At 44.5% G+C, this 20,400-nt stretch overlaps 2 protein-coding genes across 4 annotated transcripts in view; both read left to right on the top strand.

Annotated features, from left to right (window-relative positions):
* Positions 1-20,400, top strand: part of ZNF385C (zinc finger protein 385C) — a 563,435-nt gene that overhangs the window by 322,225 nt on the left and 220,810 nt on the right. The window lies entirely within an intron of this gene.
* The window catches only part of C3H17orf113 (chromosome 3 C17orf113 homolog), an 18,219-nt gene continuing 17,573 nt past the window's right edge, over positions 19,755-20,400 (top strand). Inside the window, exon 1 of the mRNA XM_063959412.1 lies at positions 19,755-20,086. The gene's annotated coding sequence lies outside the window, so the exon portion shown is untranslated. The remainder of the gene's footprint in view (positions 20,087-20,400) is intronic.

Here is a 20,400-nt window from a genome sequence, read left to right as displayed (position 1 = left end):
AAAGACTATATATAACACACTATTATATAACCATACTACATAACCATGTGCCACATATTTATAAACACATACTCGTGTTTGCATACACATGAACACACAATGACTTGTTCCTTTGTATTTAGCAGACATTGATACATTGGTGTGATACACCATTTAAATAAATTGTACATAATTAGAGGTTGCACAGCCCACACTCTACTTAGTGGAAGCCCATATAATAGCCGACCAGCAGAGCTGGCACTCCGCTTATACCATAAGCAGATATTCAAAAGCACTCTCCCTGCACTGTTATGTAAAACGGTTTTTGATTGTAAAGAATCATTTAATAAATTGTAAAGCTTTTCTCAGAAAGTAGGGGAATAACAGACACGTGTGTATTGGTATATAAATCAAATTATCTACAGTAAATTCTCTGCTGGTTATATGTAAAGTATATACAATTTTTATGTATATTTTATTCTCACTTATTTTCTTATTTTCTTCAAATTACAGTAAAGCACATGCAGGCTGCTCTTATTAACGAGCGGAAATTGGTATTTAAATGGGTGATGGGGGCTTTTTTGTTACAGCTAATGCATCAAGCGCCTTGAGTCCTATTGGAAAAAGAGCGCTATATAAATAAAATTATTATTATTTTTATCAAGGGGATACTATCACTGGTAAAGGTGTTTGCCGGTATGTAAGGAAGCATATCATCATCTCAGGATCTGGTTCTGCTGCTTGTATGTAAGCCCTCTGGCTATCCAGCACATGCGCAAGTGCCCAGAGCTGGGCCTGCAAAGCTGAAAGTTGACATGGAAGGGATAGTGGACCTGCAGTGCATGCACAGCTTCAATTTCATTCACAGTGTGCTTGTGAAGGTATGCTAATGACTCAGCCACCGCTGCCGGTGTCTCACATCCGCCACTCACGTACATAAGCAGAACATTGGACACACATCGGTGACACCAGCTGACCTCTCAGCCACCCTATGCTGTCTCAGTGCACCTCTCCTAAGATGCTTGGGTCTCTCTTAACTGCGAACTAGGCAACGCCCAGAAAAAGTTCCCGACACGCGTGTGTTTTTTTTTAGCCACCTCCCATTACCTCCCCAAATGGTGACTACTTATCACTCACTTTGCAAACTGATGCTCTGTGCATGCGTTATTGCTATCCAATCACAGCGAGTGCACAGTGCAGCTTTGGCACATGTACAGTGTTAAAGAAATCACTCCACTACATCCAACATCGACATTGTGTACACCTGTGAATCAGCCCTGGTATTACCAGGCCCAGGTGAGTGTTGTGATGATAGCTTGGAAATTGCAGTGATAAGTGGGCTTTTAAATGATCTGCTTTATCACAGCTTGGAGGGGGCGCATAGTGCTAAAAAAGACTCCTTAGTCTGAATTTACAGGAAGAGAACGTGTTTATACATTTTAAATAAGAAGGCAAAACTATGTGCTGTCACCAATAGTGGCAGCGCCACCTAGCTACTAAACATAAAGAAAATAATGTTTCTTTATGTCTATGTGTTCTACTTTTAATAGGTCTACTTTTCAAACTTAGTGATTTTTGTTGGTATAAGAGGCATGATCTGAAAAATGTGTGTTATACATTTTCCAAAATGTCCAGGTTCAGGGCCATCTTAATGTATAGGCACAACGGGCCACGCAATTCTACGGGCCTTCCAGCAGGGGCTAATGATGGTCACACAGAGTGGTGAGGTAAAATTCTCTACTTGATTCCCAGCCTGCAGCCAGACAATGAATGTCTGTCAGCCTGCTGATTAGTGGATAGCTGGAGCTGTCCACCAATCAAGAGTGCTAACAGCCATTCTCTGTATGGATGCATGTGGAGAGACGGTACAGGACCACAGGAGGGGCATGTTATGATTTTTTTTAAATCAGTTCCCATGAACTGTGTGATGGGGTGTATTGCTTTGCCCATGGCCTACAGTGTTGTTAAGACAGCCCTGTCTAGGAGACTACCAAATTTTGGGGAGTCATCACAGACTCCTGAGTGAGCAGGTCCTTCTATCAAAGCACACCCATTTTTTAGTGAAATGTTGGACATGGTGATGGTTAGGGACATCATGGCTCCGTTCTCTGTGGATTGTATAATTAATTCACAAAGACAAGATTCAAGACATCACATGTTAGGGGAGGGGTGCCATGTTGTTGTGTTGTACGTCATTTTTTCTTCTGGCTCTGGCTATCTATATCTTCCCTCCAGAAACTCCAGTGAAGTATGTTGTATCCCAAAATGTGCGTGGTTTATTATTGGTGGGTATGCGATATGATGCAGTACTGTTTGGAGGCGTAAGTAATTGCATCGCTCAGGTCAAAAGGCTGACTGTAGCTTATAATACGGTTGAGGGATGACTATACTATACTGAGTGTTATAAAGCTGTGTGACTTAGGGGTCTATTTACTAAGCCTTGGAGAGAGATAAAGTGGGTGGAGATAAATAACCATCCAACCAGCTCCTAACTGTCATTTTTCAAACACAGCCTGTTACATGGCAGTTAGACGCTGATTGACTGGTACCATGAAATTTGTCACTTTTCAAGGATTAGTACATCTCCCCCTTAAGGCCCCCATCTACTGGAACACGGGAATGCGCCTCGGATCGGAGTCAGAGGAAAATGACATGCAATGTGACACTTTTCATCCGATACTTCATTCTGAAAGCTTGGAATCGGATGAAAAGTGGCCATATCACAATCTTGGATGGGGGCCTTAAAACAGGTTTGATGATTGGTAGTAAATTCTGCTTCCACTGTAAACTTAGAAATCTATGTTTGCTGTCTCACCTTTTGTTGTCTTGTCATTTTAAAGTAAGTTGTGTACCCTATGAGGGCTTATTTATGAATGTGCAGATATTCAGCGGTTTTGCTGCATAATTTTAATAAAAAAAATAGGCAATACATGATATGTTTATATATAAGTCTGTGTACTTAGGGAGATTGGGGAGGGCAGGGCCATCAATTTAAAAATGTATTTCTTATCCCTGTATATGACACTAATACCCTTTCAGACATATGACCTGGGAATTTCCCTCCTCAGACCCAGGTTTTTCACCCCTGCAAACACCCGGGTTTTTGCTGGCTGCCCCCCTTTCACACTACACCTGAGACCCCGGAAATTTCCGAGTGGACCGTTTCAGACATAAGCCAGGTCTGCTTCCACATTCTACAAGACAGGGCTGCCATTCTGTTCTTATGTCACACTCATACACACACGTTATACACACAAGTCACTCATACACAATCACACACCTCCAGCCACCAGACCTCACAACAACGGGCAGCGTCTCTGTAGCTAGGGTGCGCCTGCTGCTTCTACATTGCAACACAGACCGGACACCTCTTTCTAAGCCATCAGTTACTCGGTCTTCACCCCTTGTTATACAGGCTGCCAAGCCACTGACTTCTCTCCCCAGATCTAGTGCTGTCAGTATTTGTTTGCTATTGTAGGAGGACGTCCCACACCCTACAGGTAGACCTGATCGGACAATCAGAGTTTTCTAGTTGCGAGCCAGGAGTAAAATCCCGGACTTAACCTGAGTTGTCTACTCATGACGAAAGTCCTGGAAAAAGTCATGGTCAATAGCAGGGTTGCCGCCCCGGGAATGTGATCCCGGGTTGGTGCCTTTCATTCAGACATAAGTGAGTGCTGGGGATTCTCGACATGTCTGAAAGGGGCTTAATTGATGGACAAGCAGGGAACTTTCATTATGTAGTATGTGTTCTAGAGTAGTTGTGGGAGCGTGTGGATGACACAGTATTTCCTTAGGAAACTGTGGTGTCCAAACAAACGTAATTTTCTTTACCAGGCAAACAGTGTTTTGTTTTTCTCTATAAAAGTAGAGTGCTTAATAAGGTTTTACAGAGATAAGATTGGAGGCGGGCTTCCCATAATACAGGAGACCCATTGGCCTCTAGTGATACATTACTTCACCTGTTATCATTGTGGATAGTACAGGTAATAATATCAAGGAGTAAATGAAGAACGAACCTAAGTATTATAAACTTGTTCAAATATAAATTTAAAAAAATAAAGCAAGACCCTATCACAGCAAACTGCACAGTCTGTTTGGGGTTGAATTCTAAGCACAATGCATTACACATTGTGAGACGAGGCATATTATTATGTAAATGTATATAATAAAAATGTAGGTTTAGTCCCTATTTTGACATGTACACATTCATAATGACCCCTTTTACTCAGTATCCTTGCTGCTGTTCCTTGACAATTTAATATGATTCTTATGAGACAATAACAAATTAATCTATCAATCAACAACATCGCAAATGTTGCCATAGGCTCTACCCAGCGAATTTGACATGTACTGTGAGTACTTGCCTTGAACCCTTTCTTTGCCAGTCAGTGTGAATTTCTCTTCGATTGCTCCGAATGGTTAAACTGCACCCATTGCCTGTATTTAGTGGAGGTAGCATATGAATTTATTAGGAACAGTGACTTCTAGACTATTGATTCAGCTCATAAAATGGCTGCCCTCCCTTTTGTAGGTGCTGTGTCCACTTTAAAATGAGGTCTCTGCTGATGTGTAAATCTCTTGCTCATTATTACTATTTTCGTGCTCTGATGGGTTTCCTTTTTCAGCTGTGAAGGGTAGTCCCATTACTTCAGTAACCTCTCCAGAAGGTTTCCTTAGGTCCTGATCACAATGAAATTGCAAACCATACTGTCACATTTGCCTAATTGTTTTTATTAATGGCTTTTCTTAACGCATTGCTTTCTGGAAAAGCGTGAATTGTAATGAGCCAAAGCATGACACGTTCTCTGATTAACCAACTGCAAAATATCCGCACAGTATGCCTGACAGCGTACACTGTGTTCCTGAGTATCACAGACTTTGCACTGAAAATGTATTAACACCACCAATTGAAAGTATTATTAACATGCTCTTATGTTGATTTGTGTGTACAGAATTGTCACTGGTTTTGTCATTCTGAACTTCTGTTTTATTTTTCTACATAAATCAATAGAACAGAACCATGAGCTATGATTGGGGGGTGTCAGTATAATCCATACTTGCCTACCCTCCCAGATCAGTTGGGAGGTTTCCCTGGCAAGGTAGGAAAGTCTCCCAAAAATCGGTAAGTCTATTATTATCCATAGCTATTTGATCAAGAGATCTGCATACAATAATTTAATATGAACGTGTACTGTAGACCTGTCGCCTTAGTTATTCTGAAATTAGAAATAACCATACATTTAAGCGTATCCATCACCAATACATGATAGACACACCATGTTTTGAAGTGAACTATTATTCAATCTATCAATTCAATAGGAAGTAGTAACTAAGGCATTATGTAGGTAATCTAGGCAGAAAAAGAGCATATTTTTAAACCAGGTGCTGGTCAGCTCCCAACCCTGTTACAGCAGATGAGCTACTTATGAGCAGGACTTGTCCAAATACAGATATTCACCCTCAATATGCATTTGCCCCTAATTCTGAGGTCCATGTTTCCTAATACCCCCCTGATGTCACTTGTTTCTTCTAAATTGGTCAGCTACATGTTTCTGATTATTGGATTAGCTCATTACATGTCGTGTGTGTAGGAAAAAGTACACTGTAGGTGAGACTGTTCAAACACACGAGGAGTCTTTTTTTTTTTTTATCGAGGTCTGAAATTGTGGTTTCCTCTAGCAAATGTCATTGCTGATGTGGGCTGTCAGTGATCTTCAGATAATCCATTCTGAGTGCACATTACCCAAACCCTGCCACACACCGCCCCACTTCTCTGCTCTCTCAGGCTCTGTCACCTTGTGTTACAGCTTCCATGTTGACCCATCGCAGGACGGAGAAAGTCCATGGCTCCAGGCCCTGTGCATCTGTTCACCCTTTCAAAGCCAGAAAGGTCCACACATCATTATTTGGCTGGCTTTTGCTTTAAGAATCAGCCTTCACAGCTAAATGTTGTTACTTGAGGAATTTCTTAAGTCTGTTAATTTGTTATTGACTATTCTTGCTTTGATAACACACAGCGGTAGGTTATTTCAAATGTCATCTCTAGTCCCCAGGCTGCTGAAGACAAATCTCTCTCGCCATATTGAGGTCAGCTTCCAGTTTAATCAAAGCCTTCCAGCAAAATGGTTAGCTCCTACCTCATGTCACTTTGTTTGGGATGTATACACTGCAGGAATTTCGTTTATTAAAATGGCTGTGCTGTATAACTGAATGTATTAAGGCCTGTACTACAGTAATGCCAGATATAATGCAGTTACATTGTCAAAAATTTGATATTAAAACTATTTTTTATTATTATTTTTTATTGTGCAAATAAAAATATATATAAATAATAGTAATAATGAATAATTAAAAATATATATATTTTTCAATCTGATTACCACATTTGTAAATGCAATACTACGCTACAGATTATCCTTATATCATGCTTTGAGTCTTATCTTGCCTATTGTCCAAAATACAGTATGTCTCATTTTACAATGGAATTAATTGCTTTTGAAAATTGTGACACACATTTAGCAAAAATTCTAGAAATGTAGGACTTAAGTTGTTCCTCTTCTCACTAACGTAAATGTGATTTTTCTTTAAGTAAATGAAATCGCAAAACTTGTATTAAAAACACAATGTAACATGACCTAAAGTATTTTCTTAAATACACTGCACCTATTTTTTTTTTACTTAGGGGTCTATTCATAAAGAAAACATAAAATGAATTGTTAATTATAACTATACATCGCATAGATTGAATAATAGTTCATCAGAAGCGGAAAGCTAAGTCTTCATGAATCTTAGGGTCGTTGTCCTGCTGAAAGATGAACCGTCGCACCAGTCTGAGGTCAAGAGCGCTCTGGAGCAGGTTTTCATCCAGGATGTCTCTGTACATTGCTGCATTCATGTTTCCCTCTATCCTGACTAGTCTCCCATTTTCTGCCGCTGAAAAACATCCCCACAGCATGATGCTGCCACCACCATGCTTCACTGTAAGGATAGTATAGGCCTGGTGATGAGCGGTGCCTGGTTTCCTTCAAACAAGACGCCAGGCATTCACACCGAAGAGTTCAATCTTTGTCTGATCAGACCAGAGAATTCTGTTTCTCATGGTCTGAGAGTCCTTCGGGTGCATTTTGGCAAACTCCAGATGGGCTGCCATGTACTTTTTACTTAGGAATGGCTTCCGTCTGGCCACTCTACCATACAGGCCTGATTGGTGGATTGCTGCAGAGATTCTTGTCCTTCTGGAAGGTTCTCCTCTCTCTATAGAGGAATGCTGTAGCTCTGACAGAGTGATCATTGGGATCTTGGTCACCTCCGTGATCACTCAGTGTAGACGGCCGGACAGTTCAAGGAAGAGTCCTGGTGGTTTCAAACTTTTCCATTTACGGATGATGGAGGTCACTGTGCTCAGTGGGACCTTCAAAGCAGCAGAAATTTTTCTGTACCCTTCCCCAGATTTGTGCCTTGAGACAATCCTGTCTCGGAGGTCTACAGACAATTCCTTTGACTTCATGCTTGGTTTGTGCTCAGACATGCACTGTCAAGTGTGGGACCTTATATAGACAGGTGTGTGTGACTTTCCAAATCACGTCCAATCAACTGAATTTACCACAGGTGGACTCCAATTAAACTGTAGGAACATCTCAAGGAGGGTCAGTGGAAACAGGATGTACCTGAGCTCAATTTTGGGCTTCATGCCAAAGGCTGTGAATACTTATGTGCATGTGATTTCTTAGTTTTTATTTTTTAATAAATTTATAAAAACCCTAAAAAAAAACCCTTTTTTTAAGTTGTCATTAAGGGGTATTTGTGTAAAATTGTGAGGGGAAAATTGAATTTATTCCTTTTTGAATAAGGCTGTAACATAACAAAATGTGTAAAAAGTGAAGTGTTGTGAATACTTTCCTGATGCACTGTAGATAACCGGGCTGGAATTGGTAGTGCTTACAGTGTAACTGGGCTGAAACAACTAATGTGCAGAAGGAAGACTACACTAGAAGGCACAGAGTTCTGCTGAGCCAGGAGGATGTCTGATGAAATAGCATTGTGTGGGCAACTGTCCATTAGCCTATAGGGGTTTAAATAGGGTCTCCTGGGGTCATTGGAAGAAAAATGATCAGCTGGCCAAATCCAAAATGGTGGCGCCCATGGCAGCTACTATCCCAAAATGCTGACTGCCCGGCCCACAGGAGAGAATGCGGGTGAGCGCCATTAACAGGGAAGCAGCTTACAGAAGAGAAGGTGGCATCTTGTGGTGAGTAATGGAGCTTGATGATCCAAGGTGTGACGTACACCATCTACTTCTATCTGGCATAAAATGGACAAAAACAGTAAAGCCCCATACACACTAAGCGATATTGTGAACAGTATCACTCAGAAAGGGCTTTCTGAGCGATATTGTGCACTCCCGCGCGTCATTAATGACCCTCTCCCTCGTACGAACATGTACGGACGAGGGAGGTCCTCGTTAACGACAGCTATGCAAATGCAGCATGGCCGTCGTCCCCCTCCCCCTGCCAGCATCGGCAAGTTTTTATACATTTGCCGATGCCGGCACCCCTCCGAGTCGCCGCCACCAATATCGGCGTCGGCAGGCCTCGGCTAGTGTGTATGGGGCTTTACTCAGATAAATTGGTTAAATCAAACTGATTCAACCAATTTGTCGGAATGACGTTTTTGTCTGTTTTTCAGTGTTTGTGAGCAAATGGTTGATTGTCATTACCAGATTTTTCTTCCAACTAACCAACTAGTTGGATAGATAATCTTAGAGTGGGTAAACATTAGGACGATATCAGCATGATTTTCTGTATCAGAATGGCATATCGTGCTGATCGTCTAATGTGTACCCACAGACCAAATACGACATTGGGCCTAATTCAGACCTGATCAGTTCAGACCTGATCGCTGCTGTGCGAAAACGCACAGCAGAGTTCAGGTCTGAATTAGCCCCATTGCCCGGTCAGCTGTGCTGCTAAACCAACCGGAAGATATCATGTGCGACCTGGGGCATTGTAATGAAGGACAGAAAGAGGTGTAGCGCTGTCCTTGATTACATTGTCTAATGTGTATTGGCAATCTGGTATGGTTTGGGCCAGAGGGAATTTGGCCCGACTGCCCGTTGTACAAGTGTGTATCCACCCTTAAGATTCGCTTTCTGAGACCGAGGGATGTAATTAGGGGATTAATGCACATAAATGGAATTATTTGATGATGTTGCAACTAATAAAAAATGGTGATTTTGAAGGTAACTACTGTAAAGGGGTTAATTATATTAATTACATTGAATTGTTACAATGATGCTGAAGTAGTGAATAATTTTGAGGAAAGGTTAATTATTGATGAGGGAATGATATTATAAATACTCTATATTGTATGGTGATCACATTACTCTGTATTATATGGTAGTCACTGTTGCTCTTTGTATTGTATGGCGATCACTGATGCTCTGTGTTAGATTGTGATCACTGATGCTCTCTGCATTGGGGATACGGTCATTAGGTCGACAGTCATTATGTCGACAACTATTGGTCCACATGCATTAGGTCGACAGGGTCACTAGGTTGACATTGTCATTAGGTCGACATGGTCATTAGGTTGACAGTCCAAAAGGTCGACATGCGTTTTTCACATTTTCTTCCAATTTTTGAACTTTTTCATACTTTACGATCCACGTGGACTACAATTGGGAACAGTAACCTTGGCATGCGAGAGGACACGGTGCACTAATTGGGGTTCCCAGTCACTTTATGAAGAAAATGACACGGGGGGGCGTGGCCTGGCTGGCATCGAGGGAGGTCAGGATTGTGGAGAGCTCCTGCCAGCAGCTTTTTAAAAGGGACCCCCTGGCCCAAATCTGAGGGCTTCTGTATAAATACACAGCCCCTAAGCCCTGCTGAACCACCCTGCATCCAGAGGTCGAGGCTGCGGAATCGGGGGGGCCCTGCGCTGCCCCCTGCGGATTGCGGCCTACCTCTGTCCCTGAAGCCGGGGCCTCGATTTTGGGGTGAGGACGGAGGACCGCCGGGCCCGGAGCGGCGGCTACACGGACTTTCCCCTCCACCTAAGCAGCTCTCTGGAGGTCAGACACCCTGCCCAGCAAACCCCCAAAGACCCAGAGAGGACCAGGGAACGGGCGGCCTGCGGGAGACAGTGGCCGGGACACACGGAACGGACGGCCGGCGGCCATCTTGTGGTTGGCACTGACCAAAACCTCTTCACCTGCGCTGCCTCGCCGATCCCCCGGCCACCACAGACGCCTGACACCCGCCCCCCGCCTCACATACCCCCGCTTGACAGCCCCCCCACCCCGCTGACGGTGGATGGCGACCGGGAGAGCTCCGGAGGGACTTGGCCTCATCAACTGGCGGCGGCCATCTTGAGGTTGGCGAAACACCCATCCTGCTTCATAGCTGGAGATAGGCTGCAATAGGAGCTCCCTCTGGTGGTTGCTTCTGGTACTACAGCTGCTACACATTTATCCCTATAATATTGCCTGCCCACAGGTCTCCTCTCTGACAACCGGAGGGGAATCATCAGCATCATTGTATATCATCTTGAAATGACCGATACGGAGGGGCATGGCTTGGCAGCAGACCTGCCTTGGGATCAAATTTTATATTAATCACACTGCTCCCTGACGACCTGGGGTATAGTCTCCTGTATAACAGAGACCTGCAACAGCTGGTGAGGTTTGTGAAACCGACAGGTGTACCCTACAGATATAAGAAGTGAGGCCTGGGGGGCGTGGCCTGGCACAGGAGAAGAGCAGTCGCAGACTGGAGGAGCTCCTGCTTTAAAACATCAAAAATCCCCTCCAGGACCGTCAAAACCCGCTCCTATTCATTACCCCCACTCACTAACGCTCCCCTCAACACCCCGCTCTCATCAGACCCGGACCGCGGAGTCGGGGAGCAACGTGGACGCTCCCGCAGATTGCGGCCCAGTCACAGAGCAAAAACCGGGGCCTCAATTTCGGCGGCTATTGCGCCGGAAGCCTGAGGACTCAGCCGACGCCTGCCTCCCTGTCAGATCTCCCTCAACACCCCGCTCTCACCAGACCCGAACTGCGGAATCGGAGCGGCGGCTGCTGATAGCGAAAATCAAGCCTATTGCAACTCTTATCTATACTTCTGACAACCTCCTCAACATCGGTCAAGAAGATACCCATACCCCCTCAACCTGATCTCTGCTTTAGTGAGATAGATGCCATATTTGATGAGCACCTGCAACGCACTAAATGAAGACCAGCAATAAATAACCACCTAGCACATGAGACCCACTACATCATTTACTACCTAAACACCTAGTGTTTCTAGCCTTAACCTCCCCCTCTGGGCGACCCTGCATGGAAAAATTTTTGATACCTCTATCCGTAATGCCCGCAGGGACTGATCAACAAACCCGAGAGGACACCCCGGAAATAGACTCATCGGACTCTGATCACTCTACTACACGCTCACTTTCCAGAAGCTCCCGCAAATCTAAACCGCCTGCCAAACAACCCAAGATGAAGCACAAAGACCTACTGGCGGTACTAGGCCCTCTCCTCGACGAAAAACTAGCGGGCATAAAGGAAGCTATCGAATCATCATCAACTCTATTAACCCAACACTCCACTCGCCTGGATGAGGCAGAGCAAAGGATCTCGGCCCTAGAGGATGATCTGACTGAAGCTCAAAGATCCTTACAGGCGAAACAACTCGAAGTCGCGGATCTCTCAGATAAGCTCGATGACTTGGAAAATCGTAGCAGAAGAAATAACCTACGAGTCATCGGTATCCCCGAATCCGTAAAAGGCCACGAGCTCTTAGATCTCCTCTCGCTAGCCATCCCAGAACAACTGTCCATGAACCTCAAGGGATCCCCCCTGATCATTGAAAGAGCACACAGATTAGGCCCGGAACGGAAAAACACATCAGGCCGCCCACGTCCGGTCATCATGAGGATCTTAAATTACGCAGATAAAACGAGACTCCTAGACCAATACCGAAAAACAGCCAATCTGACGATCAACGGAGAACGCCTTCTCATCTTTCAGGACTTCTCAGCTGCAGTGGCGGCGAAACGCAAAGAGTTTGCCCCCATATGCAGACACCTCTTTGAGGCAAAGATCAAATTCGCACTACTATACCCAGCGCGCCTCAGAGTCTTTGAAGACGGACGTCCGAAGTTCTTTGAAGATCCAGACGAAGCTAGGCTACACTTCGCCCTTCCTTCCACTTGATCACCATGTGACTCTTTTTGATTATGGCTAAACACTATCCGAACCTTCTTTTCGGGTCTCAAATGCAGAATATAAGGAGTGCGAATATCCCGCACTCATGTATATTCTCTGTTGTTTAGGTTTCCATAGTTGGAAACTACTTATGTTATTATTTTTATGTTTTGTCAGTTGTGCCTGCCTAAGTCGGAGCCCCCTCCCCCCACTGGGAAACTCCCCCCCCGTTCGCTGGGTCGGGGTGGGACCCCATCTTATCCTTCCAACCTTTCTAATGATATTTTTCCCGATGGGAGTGGGATAATATGCCCTCTGACTCCCACTCACAAACTCCCATAGACGTAGATCCAGTGGCCACATTACTCCACATGGTATCTTGGAACGTAGAGGGCCTTAATCACCCGGTCAAACGGAAAAAAGTGCTGGCTCATTTGAAACGTTTGTCTCCCCAGATTGTATTTTTACAAGAGACACACTGGTTGGATGATCCTAGACACACCCTCCGTGCCCCGTGGATAGGGAGTTGCATATCTTCTCCCTATCACACGAAATCTAGGGGTGTGGCGATTTTAATCCATGCCAACCTACAACACTCAATCCTCAGAAAACAGCTTGACCCAGAGGGCAGATTTTTATTATTAGATATAAACATACAAAACACGACATACACTCTCCTTAACGTATATGCACCAAATACCTCACCAGATTCTTTTTTTGCAGATCTGCTATCGACCCTTATAACCTGGGGAGGCCAAAACTTGATAGTTGGCGGAGATTTTAACACGGTCGTCGACCCATCCATGGACAGATCCAGGGTAAGTGCTACTACCTCTACTCCCCACACCCACTTGCTCTCCTCCTTCTGTACCCAACTAAACCTCCTAGACCCGTGGAGAATACTCCACCCCACCCAAAAAGACTATTCCTTTTATTCCCACCCCCATTCATCCCACTCCAGAATCGACTACATCTTTACCGGCACCAATCTCCTACCCAAAATCACCTATACATCTATCGAGAATATTATCATCTCGGACCATGCCCCTATATCTCTCCATCTCCAACTAGGATTACCACAACGCACCGCCTTGAGATGGCGATTTCCAGCCTACCTCCGCCAGTCTACTGATTTTATGCTTCACCTCAAACAGTCCTGGCATAACTACACCTCAGACAATAGCGATCAACAATTAGATTCACCAATCTTTTGGGGGGCGGCAAAGGCCGTCCTTAGGGGACACATTATGTCCTATACACACGCCAAACGGAAAAAAAATTCCTCCCAACTACACGCCCTGAGCTCCACTCTCACCTCAACATACCGCAGCTACACACAACACGACACCCCCGCCCACAAAGAGGCGTACCTCTCAGCCAAGCTTGTATATGATACATTTCTCACGGAACGGGCTCAGCTTTCCTATGACTATCAGCGGAATAGACTCCACAGATGGGGTAACAAATCAGGCAAATTATTAGCAAATTTAATCAAAGGACCCAAATCTCGTAACTGGGTCAACGCGATCATGCATGCGGACAAACTGACCACCACTCCTGACCTCATTTGTTCAGAATTTAGAAATTTCTACCAATCTTTATATACTAAAGGCCCTGATGATCCTGCTGCCAACCAATCATTTTTGAAGGAAGCAGACCTCCCCATTTTGACCCAAGAGGAGAGGGACTCCCTAGATAAACCGATAACAGTGGAGGAGGTGGTGGAGGTCATCAAGACCCTACCAAACAACAAAAGCCCCGGCCCAGATGGATACGGAGCGGAATTTTACAAAATATTAAGAGACGAACTCGCCCCTACCCTCACATCACTCTATAACCATATTCTCACCTCTAAACAGATCCCCATTAGGTTTAACGAAGCCACAATTATTGTCATACCAAAACCAGGCAAAGACCCCTCCCTGCCTGGGTCCTACAGACCGATCTCACTCCTTAATCAAGACTTTAAGGTCCTCACCAAACTGATGGCCAATCGACTACAGCTATGCCTTTCCCGTATTATATCGCCAGCGCAGATGGGATTTCTTAAACATAGACAATCAGTGCGAGGCATCAGAGTGGCGCTGGCAGCCATTACTCACTCCCACACCAATAATATCACAGACAACATCCTAATCAACCTGGACGCTGAAAAAGCTTTCGACAAGATCGCCTGGCCTCACTTAACAAGAGTTCTACTCTACCAGCGATTTGGCGAGACGTTTCGGGGACTGGTTGACTCTCTCTACATTAATCCATCTGCGCAGGTGATAGTTAACAATACCCCCTCCCCACCCTTTCTCCTAGAGAGAGGAACTAGACAGGGTTGCCCCCTTTCCCCCCTCCTCTTCAACATCGCCCTAGAACCCCTTATACGATATATCACCAACTTACCCACCTTTCGTGGTATAAAAATTGGCAACAGGGAAATTAAACTTATGGCGTTTGCAGACGACATCCTTATACTTACCTCCAACCCACGACAGTCGATAACAGCACTACAAGAAGCTATTGACCGCTTTTCCTCTTTTGCAGGCTTCACCGTCAATTTCGACAAGTCGGAAGCATTGGCCATATTTCCCCAGATTACTAAAGGCTGGGATACCCCCTTCCCATTCTGATGGGCTAGCACCCACATTACATATCTAGGCATCATACTACCCGCTGACCCCACCCGTCTATACACCGACAACATCCACCCAATTCTCATTAAGATCCAGACAGAACTCACGCTATGGCAAACACTACCCTTAAATCTCTTGGGGCGCTGTAATCTAGTCAAGATGGTTAGTTTCCCCAGACTGCTCTACGTTCTGCAGATGTTGCCCATCATACTCTCAAAAGTTGATGTATCTCATCTCAATTCCTCGATCTCGAAATTTATCTGGGCCAATAAACGACCCAGGATAAGTCTTTTTAAGTTAACCCAAACAATACAAAATGGAGGGGTGAATCTGCCGAGCGTGGAGCAATACAACCATGCTTGTCTCCTCCGATTCGCCATGGACTGGATCCACGGAACGTCTACTTTTACCGACTCATTAGTCGACTCCCAATTCTGTGCCCCCCTATCCCTCAGCTACATCCTCCATGCAAACAAATCGGAAATATCTAACCTTCATTTGGATAACCCTCTATTAACCTCTACTATTGTAGCGTGGAGACTCTCCCGCAGATCTCTTAAGCTACACCACACCTACTCACTCTTTCTCCCTTTGGTAGGAAATACACAATTCCAAAATGGTCAGGCCCACACCCCCTTTACCAATTGGCACGCCTCAGGTATCACATGTATAGGAAACCTCCTCGACTCCAACAAAAGAATACTCACCTTCACGGAGGTGTCAACCAAATATGGAGTTAGCCCCCGCCATCGCTTTTATTTCTACCAAATATCACACTACATACGATCGACCCTCTCACATCTTACTGCCACAGACCTGGTTAACTCTCTGGACGCACTTCTGCGCTCAGGGACTTGCTCCATCTCAGCAATATATACCCGCATACGCACGGAACACATACCTACTACAGACCTCACACAAATACAAACATGGTCCACCCAAATCCCGTCAATGTCCCCGGAGAACATAGTGGATAGCTTTGCGAGCTCCCTCAAACTTATCCCTGCCAGCCTCTATCAAGAAATGGCATACAAAATACTACACAGAGCCTACATATCACCAAGGAGGGGCCATTTGATGGGCTTGTCCGACTCGGCTAAATGCTTAAAATGCTCTTCATTAATAGCAGATCTTATGCACTGCTTCTGGCACTGCAGCCACATCCAAAAATTTTGGACAGAACTACACACCTACGGAACTGCCGAGTTGGGCTTGCGCTTCCGATGTACTGCCTCTTGGGCGCTATTCGGGTATGTCCGTGACCAAAACGATATTCCCTCTCGAGACACGAAACTAATTATGATCCTCTCAGCGGTAGGCAGGAAGGCCATATTACAACAATGGATATCCAATACCCCCCCCACACTACCTCTAGCTACCGCCAGACTACTATTCCTATTCACAATGGACTGGCTGGAGACTTCCCTTAACAAAGAAATATTAACCCCCACCTTGTTTCACTGCTGGCGACGATTTATCAACACACTACCTATTCCGACAAAAACAGCCATTAAACAAAGCTTTCACTGCACCACCTGGTACGGGCTCCAAATTCTAGCAGATGACCCCCCCATCGCTCTTCCATAACTACACCCTAGCCCCCTCTCCGCTTCCCTACCTTCTACTCTTCTCTTGTTTTCTTGCTTTCTATTCCCTCTCATCGTCTCAACTCTGATTGCCCGCACCTGACCCTTAAGTTCTTACATCTACCTCCTCCTACTCCCTAACACTGGATATCTATCGTCTATCTCTTCTTATCACACTGTTGATGTCTCCGTGGATGGGTCGGCGGCCCCCGGGTTCTGGCAGGTACGATTAATAATGTTAATAATGTTGTTAATACTGTTAATGTTTTTATTGTTTTAGGATTTAGCGATCCCCAAAGGGGGAGACGCATTAATATGCTTTACTGCTAGGCAAAGAATCTGCTAATTAGCAGGAACACATTAACTGTTCCATCATATTTTATGTTTACTAACTTTGCTATTTGGTTACACAATACTATGATATAACATATATCTAAATGTATCGATGTAAAAAGTGAAAATGTGAGGTTCTCTGTTCTAGGCTTTGGATTCTATTTTCTCTTTCTTTTCACACACAACTGTCCCGGGTGGCTAATGTGGCCCCAGGTACAGTTGAATTATATGTCATTATATGTCATCATCTGTTATGATTCAACATGCCTTTTTGACCTCAATAAAAATATTTTGGGGAAAAAAAAAAAAAAAAGAAAATGACACGGAAAAAGGCAAAAAACCTCATGTCGACCTTTTGACCTGTTACATAGTACATGTCGACCTAGTGACCCTGTTGACATAACACATGTCGACCAATAGTGGGCGACCTAATGACTGTCGACCTAAGTTGTGTCGACCCAACGACCCATACCCCTGCATTTTATGGTGGTCACTGTAATATTTTCTGCATTATTTGATGGTCTGTTTGATGTACCCTGCATTATATTGCAGTCACTGTGATGCTCTGTTTATTTTATGGTGGTCTGGTCTCTGTAATGTTCTTTACATTATATGGCAGTCATGTAGGTAGAGGATGACTATTATGTACCGGTAGGGGGAGTATTTCCCCAGGTGACAGAAAACATACCTCCCAACATTACCCTCTCCAGGAGGGACACAATGCTCTGCTTCTGGACTTTTCTCTTAATGTATGATTACTGGCACCTGTTTTGAACAGGTTAATGGTTAAGAAAGGTGTTTCAGCACAGGTGATGGCAATCATAAATTAAGAGGGAAGTCCAGAAGCAGAGCATTGTGTCCCTCCTGGAGAGGGTCATGTTGGGAGGTATGAGAATGCTTAGCTTTAGCCCTGTTGCAAAGTGTTATAAGAGGTTTGTGCACTGCAACCCATCTATGATATCTTGCTCTGTGGAGCGCTCTGCTTGCTCCACAGTTGAACATGTGCAGGAAATGACTCTGCATTTTTCCGTCTTTCTTGCTTTGCCCGTTAAATGAATGCATAGATATCACATTTCTGAAATATGCGCTTCTATCCTTGGTTTGCCTTTGCTGCTGTTTTACTCTGAGTTCTATGTTGACATGATTTTAGACACCTTGGGAAACCATTAACAATTTGAGCTGTGCCACACACACTACAACAATCACTTGTCTTGAAAATCACCAAGGACTCCTCTTATAGCCATACTAGCCTTAATTGTAGATAGCCAGGAAAATCTAGCACATTTACCCATGCTTGGATGTTGACTGCTTCATAAATAAGCCAAAGCCATATGGAAGCCATTGCTTTCAGTGTATATGGTGCCCTTATTTACTCAGGTGTTCATATTCTTGTTTTGCCTTTACCTGCGTGTAGTATTTCAGTGAGAATGGAGTTGAGGTTATGTCTCACATCATGGTGGTGTTGAACTTAGCACTGGGGTCATGGCTTAAATTCCAACTAGTTTACTGCTGTTTTGGAACTGCTGTGTGGCGTTTGGTGTGGGCCCGCTGGTACCTGTAGTTCTACTGCAAAAAAAATACCCAAATTAAAACAGTACACACACCGTGATAGTAAAACTTTATTACATACATGCACACCGACACACACATACTTACCTATGTTGACACGATGACTCGGTCCCTTTCACCAGTATAATCCACGGTGTACCTGTAAATAAAATTATACTCACAAAAATCCTGTGTATGTGTGTGTCGGTGTGCATGTATGTAATAAAGTTTTACTATCACGGTGTGTGTGTACTGTTTTTATTTGGGTATTTTTTTTGCAGTAGAACTACAGGTACCAGCGGGCCCGTTTCCCCCCCGCGCATGCTGGGACTTGTAGTTCTGCTGCAAAAAACAATATTCTTTATTTTGAGACTTGGCTATCAGCCTCCCATCCGCCGCCCTTGGATGGGGGGGGACAGCCTCGGGCTTCACCCCTGGCCCTTGGGTGGCTGGAGGGGGGGGACCCCTATATTTAAGGGGTCCCCACTCCTCCAGGGTACCCCAGCCAGGGGTGACTAGTTGGGGATTTAATGCCACGGCCGCAGTGACCGGTATAAAAGTGTCCCCCGGCTGTGGCATTATCTCTCCAGCTAGTGGAGCCCGGTGCTGGTGTGAAAAATACGGGGGACCCCTACGTCTTTTGTCTCCCGTATTTTTTGCACCAGGACCGGATGCAGAGCCCGGTGCTGGTTGTTAAAATACGGGGGATCCCCTGTCATTTTCCCCCCCATATTTTTACAACCAGGACTGGCTCAAAGAGCCCGAGGCTGGTTATGCTTAGGAGGGGGGACCCCACGCATTTTTTTTCAGGGTTTTTTAAACACTTTTGTGCCGTCCATGAAGTCGAATCCAGGATGCACAATTGGTCCATTTTTCGACAGCGGGACTGTCGAATACGTTTTTTATTGAATATGTCGAATTCGGGTCCCGGCGGGAGGGTGTCTGACTGTCGAATTGTGTCGAATTAAAAAATGGCGACCGCAATTGCATATACCCCTAGGTGTATGTCCAAAGTCCAAAAAAATACTGGGTTAATTGGCATGTGACAAAATGGATCCTAATGTATTTTTGTGATTGAGATGGAGAATGTAGACTGTAAGCACCACTAGGGCAGCAGAGACTGCCGTGAAGAATGAAACATTCTCTGTAAAGAACTGCATAATACAATGTCAGTGAAATAGAAAGAATAATAATTTGCAAGACTGATACAATAGTTATTATACAGTAATGTTATGGAAAATCTGCATTTTTTTTTTTTTTTTCATTTGTTGACACAAGAATTTGAAATACTGACATGGTTTTGCAGATTTCCTCATGAAACCTATCTTGCCATGATAGAATACTATAGCTTACATGCAGTACATCTCAACAAGCAAGGACAAGGGACAGAGAATATGTGCACATCTCCGGACACTAGGGGGCAGCACTGACATTGCAGCAGAGTAACAGGCACACACATACGCACTGGCCCAGGGCCTGGCACACACACATCATGGCTGCTCCCATGTCTCTGCGGCTGCCTGCAAAGCATTGTTTTCCCAGAGCTGAATGCACCACTTGTCACTAATTAGGGAGAGAGCCCGTGCTGCCAGTGGCCCTGGGGTTAGCAGCAGCCGCAGCCGGAGTCAGGGGAGTGCAGTGCAGCAGCAGTGACAGGGAGGAGGAATGCATGGAGCCATCTCGTCTTTGTGTGTCTGAAAACAAAACAAAAAAGGCAAAGGGGGGAGGAGGAGGATAGGGGAGTGTGCAGGGATATTTTTGTGCAGACTGGAAAGTTAATGTAAGCTCCATCATCATTTAACAGGGTATGTATGTGCGTATATATGTGATTGTGCTTCCTTCTTTGCTGGATGTCTGCATTTAACCTTCTCTTGATCTATTTTAACCCCTTTTTTTTTTGCTCATAATGGTCTGGTGCTCATAATTAATTAGACATAAAATTACAAGAGCTTTTTTGTAACTAAAACTGTTTAAACTGTAACTTTTTCAAACTTAGGGGGATATGTACTAAGCAGTGATAAGAGTGGAGAAGTGAGCCAGTGGAGAAGTTGCCCATGGAAACCAATCAGCATTGATGTAACATTTATAATTTGCATACTATAAAAGTATACAGAGCAGC

The sequence above is a fragment of the Pseudophryne corroboree genome, chromosome 3 (genome assembly GCF_028390025.1).
Source record: "Pseudophryne corroboree isolate aPseCor3 chromosome 3, aPseCor3.hap2, whole genome shotgun sequence".
NCBI lineage: Eukaryota > Metazoa > Chordata > Amphibia > Anura > Myobatrachidae > Pseudophryne > Pseudophryne corroboree.
Note: the sequence above shows the minus strand (reverse complement) of the source record. Positions and strands in the feature narration are given on the sequence as shown.